The following is a 17,617-nucleotide window of genomic DNA, read 5'->3' on the forward strand; positions in this document are numbered from 1 at the left end:
CAGGCTGCTATTGTTGGAACACAGCTCTCCTATACGAGCCTGCAGCACTTCACTGCATAAGCATGTAAAGACATTGAGGTTAGACAAATTCACAAACTCCGTGAACTCAGACGTGATCATTAGCAACAACCAATGACACAAGAGTCATGCATGTGCAACTATTCTGCATGCATCACGTCTAAAAGCAATCATCTCTACTTTTGACCAAAGATGACATTTAACATGCTGAGAAAAATATACAGTTTTCAAAATGTTTTCATATCTGTGCTCAAGTAAGACCACAGAGTACATTAACCATAGCACCATTTAAAAGTTCACGTAGCGACTAGAGTCTGTTGATTAATATTTGGTATCCCCACCGTCCATCTTTAAACATCCAATGTTGTCGAGGCAAATAACCATTGGTGGTTCTCATCAATGTTAACTCCCTCAAGCCTCTTACATATAAAAAGCAATTCAAATGTTCATTAAACATTTTTTAGACCAGTGGCGATGTCACACTTAACTGAGCTCAGTACAGACTTTATCGTCTCACCGTAAGAGTGTCACTTGTGCTCTCTTTGTTGAGCCACATCTGGGTCAGGGAGTTAGAAAAGAACCAAACTGAACTGTGTTTAGGCCAGTGGTTCTCAAACTTTTTTGGTCATTCCCCACTTTGGACAAGGTGGAATTTTCAAGCCCCACCTGCCCCCATCGGCCCAAAACAATGCTAATGAAATACGCAACAAGCTTAAACTGTTCCAATTTATTGAACAACTAGTATCAGTATAGTAACAAGTTGTATCTAAATACAAACTAACAATCTACATCCAATAACAGCGAGTTCAAAAATAATGAAAATAAAATTACAGCTGTGTTAAAATTTGTATCAAGTTCAAAAATAGAAAATAAATAAAAGTGCCACTTTGCAATCTGTTAAAAAAAGAAAAGAAGAGAAATCCATTTGGCAAGTGAGGTCTATTTATCCCTGTATTAGTGGCTGCAATGAGACTGTTTTGCATTGGACAGTTTCTCAAACTGGGGTTGCAGGTTTGATACTGCCACTCTCAAGTCATGCTCAATGTTCAGCTGAGATCTGTACTTTGTTTTCAGTGAAGCAACAGCTGAAAAGCCCATCTCACAGGGATATGATGTGGCATAATAATATAATATAATCCAATAATATAAGATATATTACACGGCATAATGAGCACTTTTACTTTTGGTACTTTAAGTACAGTATATTTTACTTAAGGACAATGTTGAATGCAGGACTTGTAACTGACAAGTAATTTGTAACTCTACAACACAGTTTTTTCTACTTCTACTGAAATACATGATGTGAGTAAGTCTTCCACCGCTGGAAATCACCAACAACAGTCGTGCATGAATAGCTGCAGCAGTGTTTAACACTGAAAGTACAGCTCAGTACAGCATTTACTCAGGGCTCTTAAGTTTTAAGGACAGGCAGTGACAACTTTTGTTGAGGAAGTAACCTCCTTAAATGTGCATATGACAATTATTCACCTCAATGATAAATTCATTCATTTTAATGAATTAATACACCCCTGGACTGTAATATTTCAGATGTGTTTTGAGCAAGATTTCTGCTAATTCAAAAATATATGTGTTCTCTGAGATTTGGAGGAGTCGTGATATTTTGAGAAAAATAAAGTACCTAAAAAAAAAAACCTATAAAATAATCTACCTAGTCTATCATAGTCTGCTGTGCGTTACGTGATTGCTGTGCTGATACGGTAGATCTCAGACCTTCTGACAGACACAGAGCCCTGTTTGGAAACGTTTAGGGAAGTGTCTGTACGCTGCTCTATGCTTTTTTCTCATTGGTTGTTGCGTTAAATCTTACCCAGATACAATAGTGCTATTTTCTGATTGGCTATTGTATATGTATAGCCCCTTTCTATTTTTTTGATTGGCTGATAAGTGGCAGGCTTGACTAAGAACTCCAGGGGAGACACGCTTGATTCCTGTCAGTTCCATAGTGAGAGCGGCGCGCCAGAAAACTTCTGGGCGCTGCAGAATATTAAATATGTTATAAATAGTTTTTCCGCGTGAGAAATACAATGTGTGGCGGGAGTGCGTGACAGTCACGCTCAATGTGTGACACTTGAGAGCCCTGGTTTTCTTGCAGCTCTGCTACAGTAGCAGCGAACCTTTAACGTTACCTGCCAGGCACATCGTCTCTAAACAGTCCGCTCACAGTGAAGTCCTGCACGGATCAACAGATGTTAGAGTCCGGCAGCTGCTCGCTCCGTTTGTTATGAGACGCACCGAGCAGATTAATGGAGCCGCTCGGTGTGTGACTAGCTAATAATCCGTTAGCCTGTTATCTTGAGCTTTGTCTGAAGGCGCCGAGTGGCCAGCCAGGCTCGACACACCGACACATTCCGCACATCCTCCGATCAGTTTAACCGCTATTTTGTTACGGTATGAACCTAATCCTAGGGAAGGCAAAAAATATAAGACCTTTGTAACAAAATCCAAGACTTTGTATACCAAATTCAAGGCTTTTAAGGCCTTAATTTGAGACGATCAAATGTAAGACTTTTTCAATGCTTTTAAGACCCCGTAGGTACCCTGACACACACACACACACACAGACACTCTCTAGTCGAGCGCGCGGTCTTGCTCCTGATTCCGGGAGATTTGATCTCATTTGCGGGCGTCAAGGAGCCGCTATCAATATGCGGGAGACTCCCGGAACTTCCTGGACAGTTGGGATTTCTGGATAAAGGTATACAGGCATAAAAAGGAAATTTACTCCAGTTTGGCGCGCCCCACCTGTCACGTCTCTATTCCCCACCAGTGGGGCGCGCCCCACACTTTGAGAACCGCTGGTGTACATAAACTATCAGAGACTTCAACGGCAGACGCTCACTCTAGCCATTCAGTTTTATGGGTACGGTAAACGCTTCTACGGTAACAGCCAGTTGTTGACAAACGCGTCACCAACACCGACACTTTGCTACGCACGCGATTGGATGAAGGCAACAAATACGTCATGAATGTCGAACCACAGACGTAGCTGCCTGCTTCATTTGCCGGGAAAGCCTATCCATAAGGATCCCCTCTAGCACCTTGTATAGTATACTTGCAAGTGCAATAAGTCTATAGTTATCTATACTAGTTCATTTACCAGTCTTATTTTTAACTACAGGTACTAGCAAGACCGATTAACATGGATCCAGGAAGTATGCCATGCTTCATTAACCCAGAAAAGCTTCTTTTTAAGTTTGTCAATAGCATAACATACTTCCTCCATCACTGTGAGGTATCTCTCCTATGTTAAACACATCACTATTCACACAGTTAAAAATGTTCTCATAGTGTCTCCTCCATAGCTCTGCAATGTTTTCTGGTTCAGTAATGCCATCAATACTAGAAGGCAGTGGCATTTTGCTGTTGTTAACCACTTTCACCTCCTTCCAGAACTCATAAACATTATTAGTTTGTAACTTTCTCGCCAAAGAGTTCGCCCTCATAGTCTGCTCATTTCTTTTTTATAAAATGCACAGCATATTTGAACCTAGCATTAGACCGTACCTTGATGCATCAGCTGTAGACATACAATGGTCCAACCAGGATGTAGTATGCCAAGCTTCACTCACATGTGTATAGCTATCAGCTGGCAGTAATTCCTTAGTGGACAAAATAACCTTGTTATCTTTGCAGAATTGTGTCAAGTGTTGACCAAAAAGTGAATTGGTATCTGATATATCAGCATTCAGATCCCCCAAGACAAATATGGATGTATATTCACTTTCCCTTATGTAAGACCCTATAAAAGCAAGCTTATTCAAGTACTCATTCTAATTTTTGTGACATTCATAAGGAGTATATACATTTAACAAACGCACCACATCAGCATTCTCAAAGAGCTTGTCAATAACAGTGGGCTCTCGCTCCAGCAAGCATCGGCTTGCGATTCTCATAGAAGCGCCTTACATAGGTCCCTTCTGGCCACAGCTGCGGTGCATACACCTCTGCTACTTCCTTGCATTCAGCTGTGACTTTGAAAGAGCTATAGCGAGTATATTCAGTGCCAATCCTCTGATAGGGTCACATCTCTGGAAAGTTGTTCTTTTAAATAACTAGCCAGAGTCTCTGAGTCTAGGTCAGGAGCAAGCTTAGTCACGAACACACTCACCAGCTTGGTTGTCACTGCATGTATGTTCTCCACTGCACCAGTTCCAACTATTCCATAGGTCTTCTTCTCTCTGGGAGGATTCATGCTGGTCTTGTTCTGTACTGCAGCAGCAGATCGTTTTCCAGAATGTTGCTTGCGCTTGTCATCCTTTAATACACGGCTCCATGCAGGGGACATCGCCACCTCAATCCCCCCGCCAGCTGTCTCCTCAATGATGGGCAACGCTGACGGTCCGGGTACAGGCTCTCTGTGACTTGGTCCATGGAGCAGAGCCTCCTCACTGGCTATGGTTGTGGCTGCATCCCCCTTTCTGGCACTGGGTTGCTCAATCACACTGAGTCGTTTACTAATGTCTGTAGTTATTCCACGAAGGTTCTCACATTCAGTCGACTGCTTACTCAAAGTATTTTTCATGGAGGCCAACTCCACACTTAGGGCGATCAATCATACTAACCAGACAAGAGACATCGAGGCTATTAAAAGTCACTGATGGTAAATCATCCAAGTAATAGGACACAAAGCGAGGAGCATTCTCACCAACCTCATTCAGTAGTTTTAGACAGCTCTTAACATTGTTGAGATCTTTCAGTTGCCCTTTGTGAGCTACACAATGCTGCCCCGTGCCAGGACACAGTTCAAACAGGACCTTCTTGGAGTTTTCAATCCATTCAAATCCAAAGTGATTTACAGCCATCAGGATAATGTCATCCTGAGGCACAGTCTTCAATTTGACAGAAAGGAAGCTTAACAGTTCATCTTCAACTGTAGTTTTGCCATCAGTAGTGGTGTAAACCTCAGGTTTAATCCTTTGTTTGATAACATGCCGTGCTGCTCTGTCATCGGCGGCCATCTTGGATTCATATGAAAGTAATAACTAATAATAATAATATAATAATAGTAGTAAATGCGTTCTGTATTGTCATTGCATTCTGTTACACTTGCAGCTCATACTGATCTATTTGATTTGCTGATACATAGTTTGCTATATTGGCAGGATAGCAGATATACAATTTTGTTTGTTAATGTGTGAGACCCAATTTAGCCTATACCCAGGGAGATGGAAATTGGCAATTAAAATTCTAAAGGTTGGTGTCTCCCCTTTAGTCTACATAACATGTCATAGCATGTTACCACTTTATGTTCAAGTGATAATTTATCATACAGACTGAAACTCAACTTCTGATAAATCAGAAAACAAATACACCAAAAAAAAATATGAACTAAATACTAAATCTAATGTATATAGCCTATGGCATAATTTAAACAAGTCTCCCGAAAAGAAACCTGCGTGTCTGTATGTCTAGTTTACACTTATTTTTTAAATTCATGGTCAATAAACCTCATTTATGTCTAAATTTTGAGTTAAATTTCAAACAATCAAATACTTTTCCTTGGCTTTCACAAGACTGTAATTGGCATTTTCTCTCTTACCATTTTCTACAATTTAATGATGAAAATATCTCTTAGGTTGCCCTAGTTCCCAAACTCCCAGCTTCGTTATTTGCAACGCTGACGTGAAATAAAGTCACTGGTCCGGGGGAATTTGGTATGAATTTACAGAAAAGTTTTGGAATGATTTAGAAGTCTAACATATAATGTAACTTTACCTAGCTTGTTTAATAGCTTGTTGGATAGAAATGCACCAACTACAACTAACGTTACCACGGCAATAAGCCTAACGTTATGTGTGTGAACTGATATTAAGGTTAATATTGGAGATCTACAGTTGTGTTTTGTTCAATATGATGTTAAATGGCAGATCAGTGGGTTTGCTGCAGACAGTGTGGCTCATGTGGCTGTCAGGGTTAGCAGATGAGCATTACCAGTGGCTCACTAATTTACATTATGATCAGCTAACTTAACAAGTGTACAAATCATTGTATTTCTTTTATATGGGGAAGCTTTTTCAAAATAAGTAATTATGTTTTAAGGTATTTTTGTGGCTTGATTTTAAACAACTGAAGAAGAATATCTTGGTCAATTTAGTCAGGTTTTTCATTGAATCAAGAGACACTGAAAAGCAGGATAATGGTACAGCCTCCATGCTACACTAATGATAGTATTAAGGATTTCCTCTGTGGACACATGTCCTCTAAAAATATAATTGAGGCTGTATTATTTGTGTCCCTTTTCAAAAATAGCTCTTCAGAAATATTGTTTATTTATTATTATTTAATTTTTTTGGCCCGATTTCTCCTCGTGTGTGGTGTCCCCCGGGGACAAACGAGCACGCAGCCTGTGTAAAATAAATAAAGTCGATGGGCATAACTTACGGTGGCCAAGACGGTTCAACACAAATACAAAAGCCACACCACACCACAAACACAAAAACTAAAACACAAATACAAAAGCTACGCAAACACACAAACGCAAAAAGCCGTTGTCCCTTATGTATTTGTGTTGTGGCTTTTGCGTTTGTATTGTAGCTTTTGCGTTTGTGTTGTGGCTTTTGCGTTTGTGTTGAACCGTCTCGGCCACCGTAATAACTACATCCACAACTGCAGTCCACCAGAGTACATGGAAACGAATATATGAACGTTTATTTCAACGGTAATTAATCTGATGATTAATGATCATGATGATCTCAATGATTGTTTACTCTGAAGTCACGTTTGATCTCGAGGGATTTTGCGAGATTTCCGTCTGACCTGGGAATGCCGTGTGTGGGGTCTCTCAAGATTGGAAAATCGGCCGACAATTTTAAAATCGTCCCGTGTGAAGCAGGCTTTAACTGTTCTTGGTGAAATGTGAACTTGTGTATTGGGACAGTACTTTGGCAACACGAGATGACGTTTCACAGGGACACAAGTCAATAGAAGAACACAGACTGAGAAACGCCCTGTGTCTGAACATGTTCTATTGATAAATAAATCCGTAATTTGAATTAATATAAGAGGTTATTTTCTGTGTGGCTTCGTTGTAACGGTTTAGCTATTTAAATGTATTTAAACCGTCCGCTATCATCCGCCCAGCTCTACGTGTTTACTAACGTTAATATTAGATATAGTTGACACTGTTTGGCTGATATTCGGAATATCTGTTTAATTATAACTTGGGTAAAGTTAGAAAGACATTCACAGATTCGAACTCCGGGATCAATAACTTGAGCAAAATGTTATTAAATTACAAACGACGCATCTTTCCTACCGTGGTAAGGTAAACCACGAGCTACAGACTCCTTCATCAAAACGAGTCCTCCAACCTGGACGTTATTCTTGGATCAGATAATAATAAGTGATGTATTTATGACACTGATTCATCTGCTGCTGCTTATATGTATGTAAAGATGTAAAGACAAATTAATACATTAAAGATGTATCACAGAGATATATAGCCTATACGTCATTCTAATAGGCTGCACTGTATATGCCTAATTAAAACAACAATCATTGGAGTACGAGCACAATGTTATAGTTTGAAATGATAACAATCCGGTTCAAGCCTGTCGGAAACTGGTTTCACTACAGCTTTGAGTCACCGCTCACAGCCTTATCTCACGGTTCATCTCAGGGGTCCGTTCCAGGAAAGAGGTTTAACTGAGGTTAAACTGAGTCTAACCCTGAACTCTGAGATGATTTACCCTGAGATGGGAAACTTTTTTGGTTCCACATATAATTTCATTTAGGTCAAGGCCAAGTTTATTCATAGAGCACATTTACAAGCAGTCACTCCTGCCCCAAAGTGCTGTACAGATACTAATACCGGTAACCGCATAAAAAGCATACTAATTAGCCAAGAAGAAAAAGTAAAAGCCTATTAAAAACATAGTATCCCCGAAATAATAATAATAATAATAATAATAATAATAATAATAATAATAATAATAATAATAATAATTAAAACACATGAAAACATGATTACAAACAATATTAACAATGTCACAGCTCAGCTTGTGTTAAAAGCCATTTCAAAGAGATACATTTTTAAAAGTGATTTAAATGACTTAATAGAGCTAGCTGCTTTAATATTGGGGTGAAGAGCATTGCAGAGCTTAGGACCTGCAACTGAAAAAAATCTCTGTCCCTCTGGTTTTCAGTCTGGATCTGGGACAGTCCAAAAGAAGCTGGTCATTTGACCTATAAGTGCTCTGACTGGGGTATGTCAAATCAACATATCAGTTAAATAAGATAGGTGCAATCCTGCTTGCGAAAAAAATAAGCTACTACCCATTATGAGGCTGCAGCACCATGATCATTAACCGAACTAGAAGTATAATCATTTATTTCTTTTTAATAGCTCTCACTGGTTTGTATCCAGTGACAAAAAACGTTTCAGAGCGAAATCACGCTTTTCTGACGGCTCTACAGTGGCTTTACTGTTACAGTATGATCCGCTACACTGTTATAAAGAAAACTGCTGTTTGCAAAAACATAATGCACAAAGAATCTGCTGGGATGTTAAAGCCGGTCCACGATGGTTGATGTTAGTGATATGAGGACGGATAAGGTATCTACATATCTGATGGACTGTGATTTAAAAATACCTCTCAAATCGGTTATGTGGAAATGAAAATAGCTATAGCCGAGAATCTACCGGCGCAACTCTGTGAAGTAATACAGCTTTCAACAAAAAGGACATGACATGTTGGAGAAAAAAAAAAACGTTTTATAATCTGCCTACAGTGTTTCCTCTATGTTGATTTGACCGTGGCGGCCCCCCACGGCAACATTTCTACCCACCACGGTATCAGAAATAGGGCTCCATTGTTAGAGCGCATGTCGTTTGTATTGTAGGTGCATTATTTACATGCTGAAGTAGTGACACTGCATTAAGATAATGTAATTAATGGTGTGTTTATTGTTATTTGCTACAGAATGCTTAGCCTATGTGTCAAGATCAAAGTTGGCCTATATAGTCACTCAAAAAATACAGTTCAATCACAACTGAAAATACGCCTCATTGTGTGTGTGAATAGAGGTGAATAAATATATTTGTTTATGTTGCTGCGTTTTTTTTATTAATGCAGATAACAAACTGCATTAAAATGCGCCTGATACAGACTGAATGAATGCATGAGGAAATGAGTTTCTCTCATTCGAAGAAACTTGAAAAACTTATATTTTAGATTCCTCAAAGTAGCCACCCTTTGCTTTTTTTGATAACTCTGCAAACCCTTGGTGTTCTCTCAATGAGCTTCATGAGGTAGTCACCTGAAATGGTTTTACTTTCACAGGTGTGCTTTGTCAGGGTTAATTAGTGGAATTTTTTCCCTTATTAATAAAAAAGCAAAGGGTGGCTACTTTGAAGAATCTAAAATATAAGACATGTTTTCAGTTATTTCACACTTTTTTGTTAAGTACATAATTCCATATGTGTTCATTCATAGTTTTGATGCCTTTAGTGAGAATCTACGATGGAAATAGTGATGAAAATAAAAAGGAAACACATTGAATGAGAAGGTGTGTCCAAACTTTTGGCCTGTACTGTACGTAGGGTTGGGTACCGTTTGGATTTTTACGATTCCGATGCCGAACCGGTACTTTTAAAACGATTCCGATTTCTAAGCCAATTCTAGAAAAACTGAAAAATGACATAAAAGAAAGGCTTTTTATGGAGTTTTTTTTTATTTGAAAATTATTTAAATTTAACAATATATTAACGTTTTAAAGTACTTAAATATATAATAAGTAAACCTAAGTCACCTAACACACAACTACAATAATTTAACAAATAACCGTTACACTATTAACAAGTAACAACAAAATAAATGTTGTTGAGTTGGTATGCCAACCAGCTTCAAACTTTAGCAGTTCTTTTGTAGAAAAATGACCATATTTGCCTTCTCTGACAAGATAGGACACCTCTCCTGACTTATGGCATGTAGGCCTACTGCACAGGAGAAAACTCTCTCAGATGGTGTCCAAGAGGTCTGTACACACACAGGTATGAGTTTGAAAGGGCAGACAATTTGGGGAGGCTGTCCTGCCTCCCCCACCACCAGGCTACAGGCTCTCGTCCTGAACGATAGACTAGCAGAGGAAGTGTAATGTTTACTAGCGATCACGTACAGTCAGTGAATGGTTAATATGCTTTCACGTCCGCAACAGAGGGAAAATATTTCAGTCGGAAACCGAAATGAGGAACCAAAATTTGCGTTCTAAGCCGATCCAAATACTACCGTTTGCGTAGGAGCCGGTACCATAGTGGAACCGGGTTTCGCTACACAACCCTAACTGTACGTAGGCTACGGAGAAAGCTCTGCGTGGAGCCTCGGCAGGACCGTAAAACGGGCTTAATAAGTGAACTCTGAACTCATGTGTTTGTGACTCTTCACCTCTGTCTCCTCTCACAGGGAGAAGAAGATGCAGCATCCTGCTGCTCATCATCCGGGCCTCCTGTGTCTCTGGTTAGTTTACAGCATCACTTATAGAATCACTAAAGTGTCCACAGAAACATGTGGAGATGGAGTTTAAAGGTGTCTGTGTGTGTGTCTGCTCCTCACTTTCCCTCTCTGTCTCCTCAACAGGAACATTAGTAGTGAATGTGACCCAGAGCTCCTATCAGGCAGAGGAGGACCAAGACATCACACTGGAGTGGACCTTCACAACCAACCCTCACAGTTCCTCCAACTCTCTTAATATCTTCTGTGAACTGTTAGCTGTCCTCAAGAATCCAGTTATGTTTCGTCTCCATAAAGGAGTAGAGGTCCCAGAGTCTCAGCATGAACAGTTTGCAGGACGAGTCCAGTGGGACAAAGACGTCCTCAGAGAAGGACGACTCAGATTTAATGTGTCCAGACTCAGGACTGAGGACTCGGGACTGTACAAGTGTCATGTGGTCACAAGTTATGGGAGGAACTCTGGTAGCTGTTTACTCAAGGTCACTGGTAAGTTGATTCATTATAAAAAAAAAAAGGGCTAGCTCAAATCGAGCAATCTGATTGGTTCATAGCCGCGGACTCCTTTGCACATTAAAGTGGCCACATTATGCTCATTTTCAGGTTAATAATTGTATTTTGAGGTTGTATCAGAATAGGTTTACATGGTTTAATTTTCAAAAACACCATATTTTTGTTGTACTGCTCATTGCTGCAGCTCCTCTTTTCACCCTGTGTGTTGAGCTCTCTGTTTTAGCTACAGAGTGAGACATCTCACTTCTGTTACATCTTTGTTGGCACTAGCACATGTGCAGTAGCTAGGTAAGGATCGCATCAGCTAGCTAGCTGTTTCTCCAACTGAGGCCTGTACAAGGCAGGATTAGCAGTCCTTCCACAAAACGCAGAGTTTTTTTATGATTGTCGATTTTTTGCAACGAAAATACGGGGATTATGAAATCATGCAAGCCCCGCATATTTTGCGCGGAAATCGGCAATTTATGCGCGCGAAAGTGTGGCATATTTGAAAAAATGCGCCCACCCGCATGAATATGCAGACTTTGGCTGATTATGCGTTGAATTATGCGATTGCATAATCGCGTTTATCTGGAGGGACTTTATTAGCCGGGTGACTTCTTCTAAACGAGGGCGCACTTCCAACTTAGCGTGGAATAGTGGGGACATTAAGTAGTTCTTTTGAAGATTAATTTGAACTAGTGCGTGTTGTAGCAGTGTTTTGCCATTCAGAACGAGCTAGCATGCTATGCTATGCTGTGCTACGGTTAGCCACCTATGGAGCAGGGCCAAATGTTTTGTTAATTTGAAAAAAATATATATAGTTGAAAAAATAAAGCTTGAAATTGAAAATTTTAGTTTTGGTCAAAACTTGAAAAAAATAAAACCATGTATTCAAACAAAAAAAAAATTGTTTTGGACAACAAATGGTACCAATTACACTATAAGAGCAATAAACTGGGCCAGATTTTGCAGTTCGGCAGGAACAATGACTTCTCCCACTTCCATGTAGGACTTTGAATGTAGCACCACAGTATTCACTCGATCAGCATAGCGTCGTCCGCTCCGCCAAGGCAACCTGCTGGCGCAGCCCACAGGTAAGACATGTGAAAGATATTAGCCTTTTGAATAACTACTTTGGGACATTATCCCCGCAGTGGCATTTTTTTTGTCATTAACACATAAAGGGAAAATAGGTGGACAGCTGGAAATGAAGCATCGCTAACACAAAAGTTAGCATTAACTAACGTTAGCTTCACACTAGCTGGTGTTTTTACACTAATTTCAGTGTCCAGCTCAAGTTGTTTGACTTTAACGTGTAGTGGTCTTTGTTAACCTCTGTTTGTCAGAATGACCATAACTCGACAGTGGCTGCCTGCAGCCGTACAGCCTTATAAATGTAAAACATTATAGATAACTAACATTGCTAGTGTTACCTTTTCATGGTTAGTTTAAACAACATAACTTGTCCTGGTCCGCTTTGTTATTCAATCAATCAAAGCTTTTATTACGGACACACACGTAAAATACGACAGTAAGACATACAAATACAAAAAAGACAAGTTAGTGTATTCTGATACTTAAGTTAGGCTGTGGTAGAAGCCTTCAAAGTTTACCCACTTGGCATATTTTGTAAGGCATAACTGTCATGCTGTTACATGTAGTGTAAAACGTAATTTATCAGGCCAGAGCATTAATGTAAAGTCATATTTGTCTACTCTATAAAAGGAGACCTTCTTCACTGCAGCCACTGTCGAGTTATGGTCATTCTGACAAACAGAGGTTAACGAAGACCAATACACGTTAAAGTAAAAATAACTTGAGCTGGACACTGAAATTAGTGTAAAAACACCAGCTAGTGTGAAGCTAACGTTAGTTAATGCTAACTTTAGTGCTAGCGATGCTTGATTGCCAGCTTTTCCCAGCTGTCCACCTATTTTCCCTTTATGTGTTAATCACAAAAAAAATGCCACTGAGGGATAACGTCGCAAGGTATCTATTCAAAATGCTAATATCTTTCACATGTCTTACCTGTGGGCTGGTGCCAGTGACTACTGTGGTGCTATAAGTCATACATGGAAGGGGGAGAAGTCATTGTTCCTGCCGAACTGCACAATCTGGCACAGTTTATTGCTCTTATAGTGTAATTGGTACGTGGTATGTGTTGTCCAAAACAATTTTTTAAATGGAACTTTGTCACTGGCATCAGTTTGTTAAGTAAAAATCACATGTATATAGTGGATAGAAAGCATTCAGTCATAGTTCTCACAGTAACACCATTTCCTGAAGGCAACATGACAAAGGAGTCTTCTGCCTTCTTTGTTAGGCTGTCACTCATAATGCCACGCCCCTCTGAGTTGAAGCCACGCCCCCTACGCAAAGTAAGGGCCAAAAGTCTGAAACCGAAAAAAAAAGATTTGAAGCCGTAAAAAAAATAAGTTTTGAATCTGAAAACATGAAATGTGGAACTGAAAACAAATATAAAAGTGAAAAATGAAAATTTATAATTTATTCAAAATAATTCCAGAATATAATCTATATTTTATTCAAACTGAAAGAAAAATTGGTACACTTATTTTTAGTTTGAATACATGGTTTTATTTTTTCCAAGTTTTGACCAAAACTTAAATTTTCAATTTCAAGCTTTATTTTTTCAACTATATATATATTTTTTTCAAATTAACAAAACATTTGGCCCTGATTTAGCTCCATAGCCACCTCGTTTCAAATGGTGACGTAGAAAGCCGTGCAGATTTTGAACAGCTCACCAGGAGACTGAAGGCAGGAAATATTCAGAAACCGTATCTCACTCAGAACAGCATGGATGGATTTTTGTATGTGTGTGGGAGCACCAGAGATGCAAAATAACACCCTAACTCCCAGAAAAAGTGATATTTTTTCATAATATGGGCACTTTAAGTATCACTCGGCGTCTGAGAAAAACACTGACTGATGGCTGGTGTCTCAAGGGGAAGCACTGCCAGGACGCTGTTTTGTCAATGTATATGTCACCATTATGTGTACCTTTTTTATTTTATTTTTATTTTTTTTAATGTATAGTGAATGAGTGTATGACTGCTGGCTGTCTCTGTTAGTCCTATGTTACCTGCCTAGGTTTTTATACAACAATGTTCATAAATATGCATGGTCCCTATCACTAATAAACCCAAAATAAAAAAAAAAAAATCAAACGCTATGTTTAGAATATTTTCAGAGCTTTACCTGGCTGTCAGACAGCCCTTTACGACGGGAACTGGAGCCATTATCTCCGCTCTCTTTGAAGCCGCCAGACTCCTTTCACAAAAACCGACATTTTACCGTGAAGAGCACGGGAGTTGCTGTGCTACCGCTGCCTCGAGCAGTTAGTTAGTGTTATTTTTTGCCTTTCTTTAGCGTTAAGCAAAGAGAGTCCGTGCTAGCTTGTTTGAAGGCTAGCGTTTCCTGCGCTCCATAATAACAGCCTCAGTATGTGTGAGGCGACGTGGGGCAGCCATCCCAGGAGAGCTTCGATTTCCAAATCCCGGAAGTGGAACGTCGAGGATGTAAACTAGTTTTTTCTAACCCTTGTGCAGTCTTCCGTCAACCTTGAAAAATCCTTTTTGACGCCTTTTTTTTTTCACAGTTTGTTTTTGCTTTTTCCAAAGTTTTAAATTGTAAAAATTTTCTTCTTTACATTTTCAGCGCTTATTTCTACGTTTTAAACAAAAACCCTAAGTCAACACAAGCGGTGAACCACGTCGAACTTCGAAAGCGGAGCTGTGACACGGTACAATTAATTGTCTCAGAAATAATTGCGATTTAACAAAAAATCATTTTCTTTCTGTCAACATTTTAGAAATATTTCTGCAGGGTTTTAGGTGCAGCACCCTGAACCCAATGAATGAATGAATGAGTGTGTGAAACTAAAGGCTTTTCACAGATCTAGTGGCTGTAGTTCAACTCCACAGTGGCAAAGCCCCGGGGATTGATGAGATCCGTCCAGAAATGCTCAAGGCTCTGGGTGTGGAGGGGCTGTCCTGGTTGACACGCCTCTTCAACATTGCGTGGAAGTCTGGGACGGTGCCAAAGGAGTGGCAGACTGGGGTGGTGGTTCCCCCTTTTAAAGGGGGACCAGAGGGTGTGTGCCAATTACAGGGTATCACACTTCTCAGCCTCCCTGGTAAAGTCTACTCCAAGGTGCTGGAAAGGAGGGTTCGCCAATAGTCGAACCTCGGGTTGAGGAGGAACAATGCGGATTCTGTCCTGGTCATGGAACAACGGACCAGCTCTTCACTCGCAAGGATCCTGGAGGGGAGCCTGGGAGTATGCCCAACCGGTCTACGTGTTATGTGGATCTGGAGAAGGCGTATGACCGGGTCCCCGGGAGATACTGTGGGAGGTGCTGGGAGTATGGGGTGAGGGGTCTCTACTCAGGGCCATCCAATCTCTGCACGACCAAAGTGAGAAGCTGTGTCCGGGTTCTCGGCAGTAAGTCGGACTCGTTTCAGGTGAGGGGTTGGCCTCCGCCAGGGCTGCGCTTTGTCACCAATCCTGTTTGTAACATTTATGGACAGGATATCAAGGCGTAGTCGGGGTGGGGAGGGTTGCAGTTTGCGGGCTGGGGATCTCATCGCTGCTCTTTGCAGATGATGTGGTCCTGATGGCATCATCGGCCTGCGACCTTCAGCACTCACTGGATCGGTTCGCAACCGAGTGTGAAGCAGTTGGGATGAGGATCAGCACCTCTAAATCGGAGGCCATGGTTCTCAGCAGGAAACCGATGGAATGCCTTCTCCAGGTAGGGAATGAGTCCTTACCCCAAGTGAAGGAGTTCAAGTACCTTGGGGGTTTTGTTCGTGAGTGAGGGGACAATGGGCGCGGAGATTGGTCGGAGAATCGGGAAAGCGGGTGCGCTTATTACATTCAATTTATCGCACCGGTGTGACGAAAAGAGAGCTGAGCCAGAAGGCAAAGCTCTCGATCTACCGTCAGTTTTCGCCTTACCTCACCTATGGTCATGAAGGCTGGGCATGACCGGAAGAACGAGATCCAGGGTACAAGCGCCGAAATGGGTTTCTCAGGAGGGGGTGGCTGGGCCTCCCTTAGAGATAGGGGTGAGAAGCTCAGTCATCCGTGAGGAGCTCGAGAGCCGCTGCCTTCGGATCGAAAGGAGCCAGTTGAGGTGGTTCGGGCATCGGGTAAGGATGCCCCCCGGGCGCCCCCTAGGAGGTGTTCCAGGCACGCCCAGCTGGGAGGAGGCCTCGGAAGACCCAGGACTAAGTGGAGGGATTATATCTCCAACCTGGCCTGGGAACGCCGATCCCCCAGTTGGAGCTGGTTAATGTTGCTCGGGAAAGGGAAGTTTGGGGTCCCTGTTGAGTTGCTCCCCCGCTGATATTAACAATCGGATAAGCGGACGAAGATGATGGATGGATAATGGCTGTAGTTGGGACTTTTTATCTTAAGTTTTGTCTCAAAGCTATTCAAGTGTTAGTAATTTATAATCTGCTCTAGTTTATCCCAACGCTTTAGACGTAGATACCGAGATAACAACTGTCTAAAAATAATGTGAAAAGAGCCGCAAACCGACCACAAAGAGACGCCAAATGACCACAGAGTCCCAAAACGACCCCAAAGAAAAACAAAATGACCAAAATGGATGCAACATAACTACAAAGAGACACAAAACCCACAAAGAGACATACAATGGCTTTGTTTTTAAATTGAAAACGCCCTATTTTCTCGAGGAATGACGCCAAACTTCCTCGCCAGACACGCACACCATAGTCTTCCCTGTTGAGTTGTGACACCGCTGGTCTAAACGGACAATAATAGAACATGTAAATGAGAGCTCTATTTGCAGATTTTCTGCCCTGCTTTAAAGCTTTTAAAGGGGATGGTCTGAGTACCCACCCTAGGGTCCCTTTGCACCATGACCTCGAGCCAAACACCCCCAGAAGCTTTTTTTCACCTGGGTCAACATTGGGAGAGTTAGTGTAGAGTAGCGTTAGCAGCTGAATAGCTTATTAGCGCAGGGGCTAATGGATCCGGTGTCTCTTAACATTACCCCACTAATAATGCCTGAAATGATACCAAACTTCTACACTGGTACAAATAGGTAATGTGCTCATAAAACGATGGATTGAAAGTTCATAAGTACACCAGAAGTTTATGAACACTTTGCCTATTGGCTTCTGCCTGTTGCTTCTGCTGCTGCTGCTACCTGCAGTTAGACCCAGTGCTTAGGTCAGTTTACAAATTATAACAATCGAAAAGAGATACAACAAAATATTTATTAGTTTAATGATTAAATAAGGTAATGTCTCCAAAGTTACCTCAGTTATTACTTGTCTCCTCGTTAGTTATATTACAGCACTCACAGCACTCGTTTTATGAGTACATAACCTATTTGTACTAGTGTAGAAGTTTGGTATCATTTCGCATTATTAGTGGGGTAACTTACGAGATACAAAATGGGTCCATTAGCCCTTCGCTAAGCTATTCGGGTGATAACGCTACCTACGCTACTCACGCTTAACTTCCCAATGTTCACCCAGGTGAAAAAAAGTTTCTGGGGGGTGTTTGGCTTGAGGTCATGGTGCAAAGGACCCTAGGGTGACCAACCATCACTTTAAGGATCGCTTTGTCAACAACCGCTTGTC

General features: G+C 41.0%; 1 protein-coding gene and 1 long non-coding RNA gene across 2 annotated transcripts in view; one reads left to right on the plus strand and one right to left on the minus strand.

Annotated features, from left to right (window-relative positions):
* Nucleotides 1-17,617, minus strand: part of LOC114545544 (uncharacterized) — a 202,710-nt gene that overhangs the window by 184,225 nt on the left and 868 nt on the right. The gene's annotated exons all lie outside the window — the stretch shown is intronic.
* Nucleotides 13-10,969, plus strand: LOC114545560 (uncharacterized). The gene is made up of 3 exons (XR_003690902.1): nucleotides 13-78; nucleotides 10,440-10,493; nucleotides 10,614-10,969. It is a non-coding gene; the product is annotated as an uncharacterized LOC114545560 (long non-coding RNA).

This window comes from Perca flavescens, chromosome 19 (genome assembly GCF_004354835.1).
Source record: "Perca flavescens isolate YP-PL-M2 chromosome 19, PFLA_1.0, whole genome shotgun sequence".
Classification (NCBI taxonomy): Eukaryota; Metazoa; Chordata; class Actinopteri; order Perciformes; family Percidae; genus Perca; species Perca flavescens.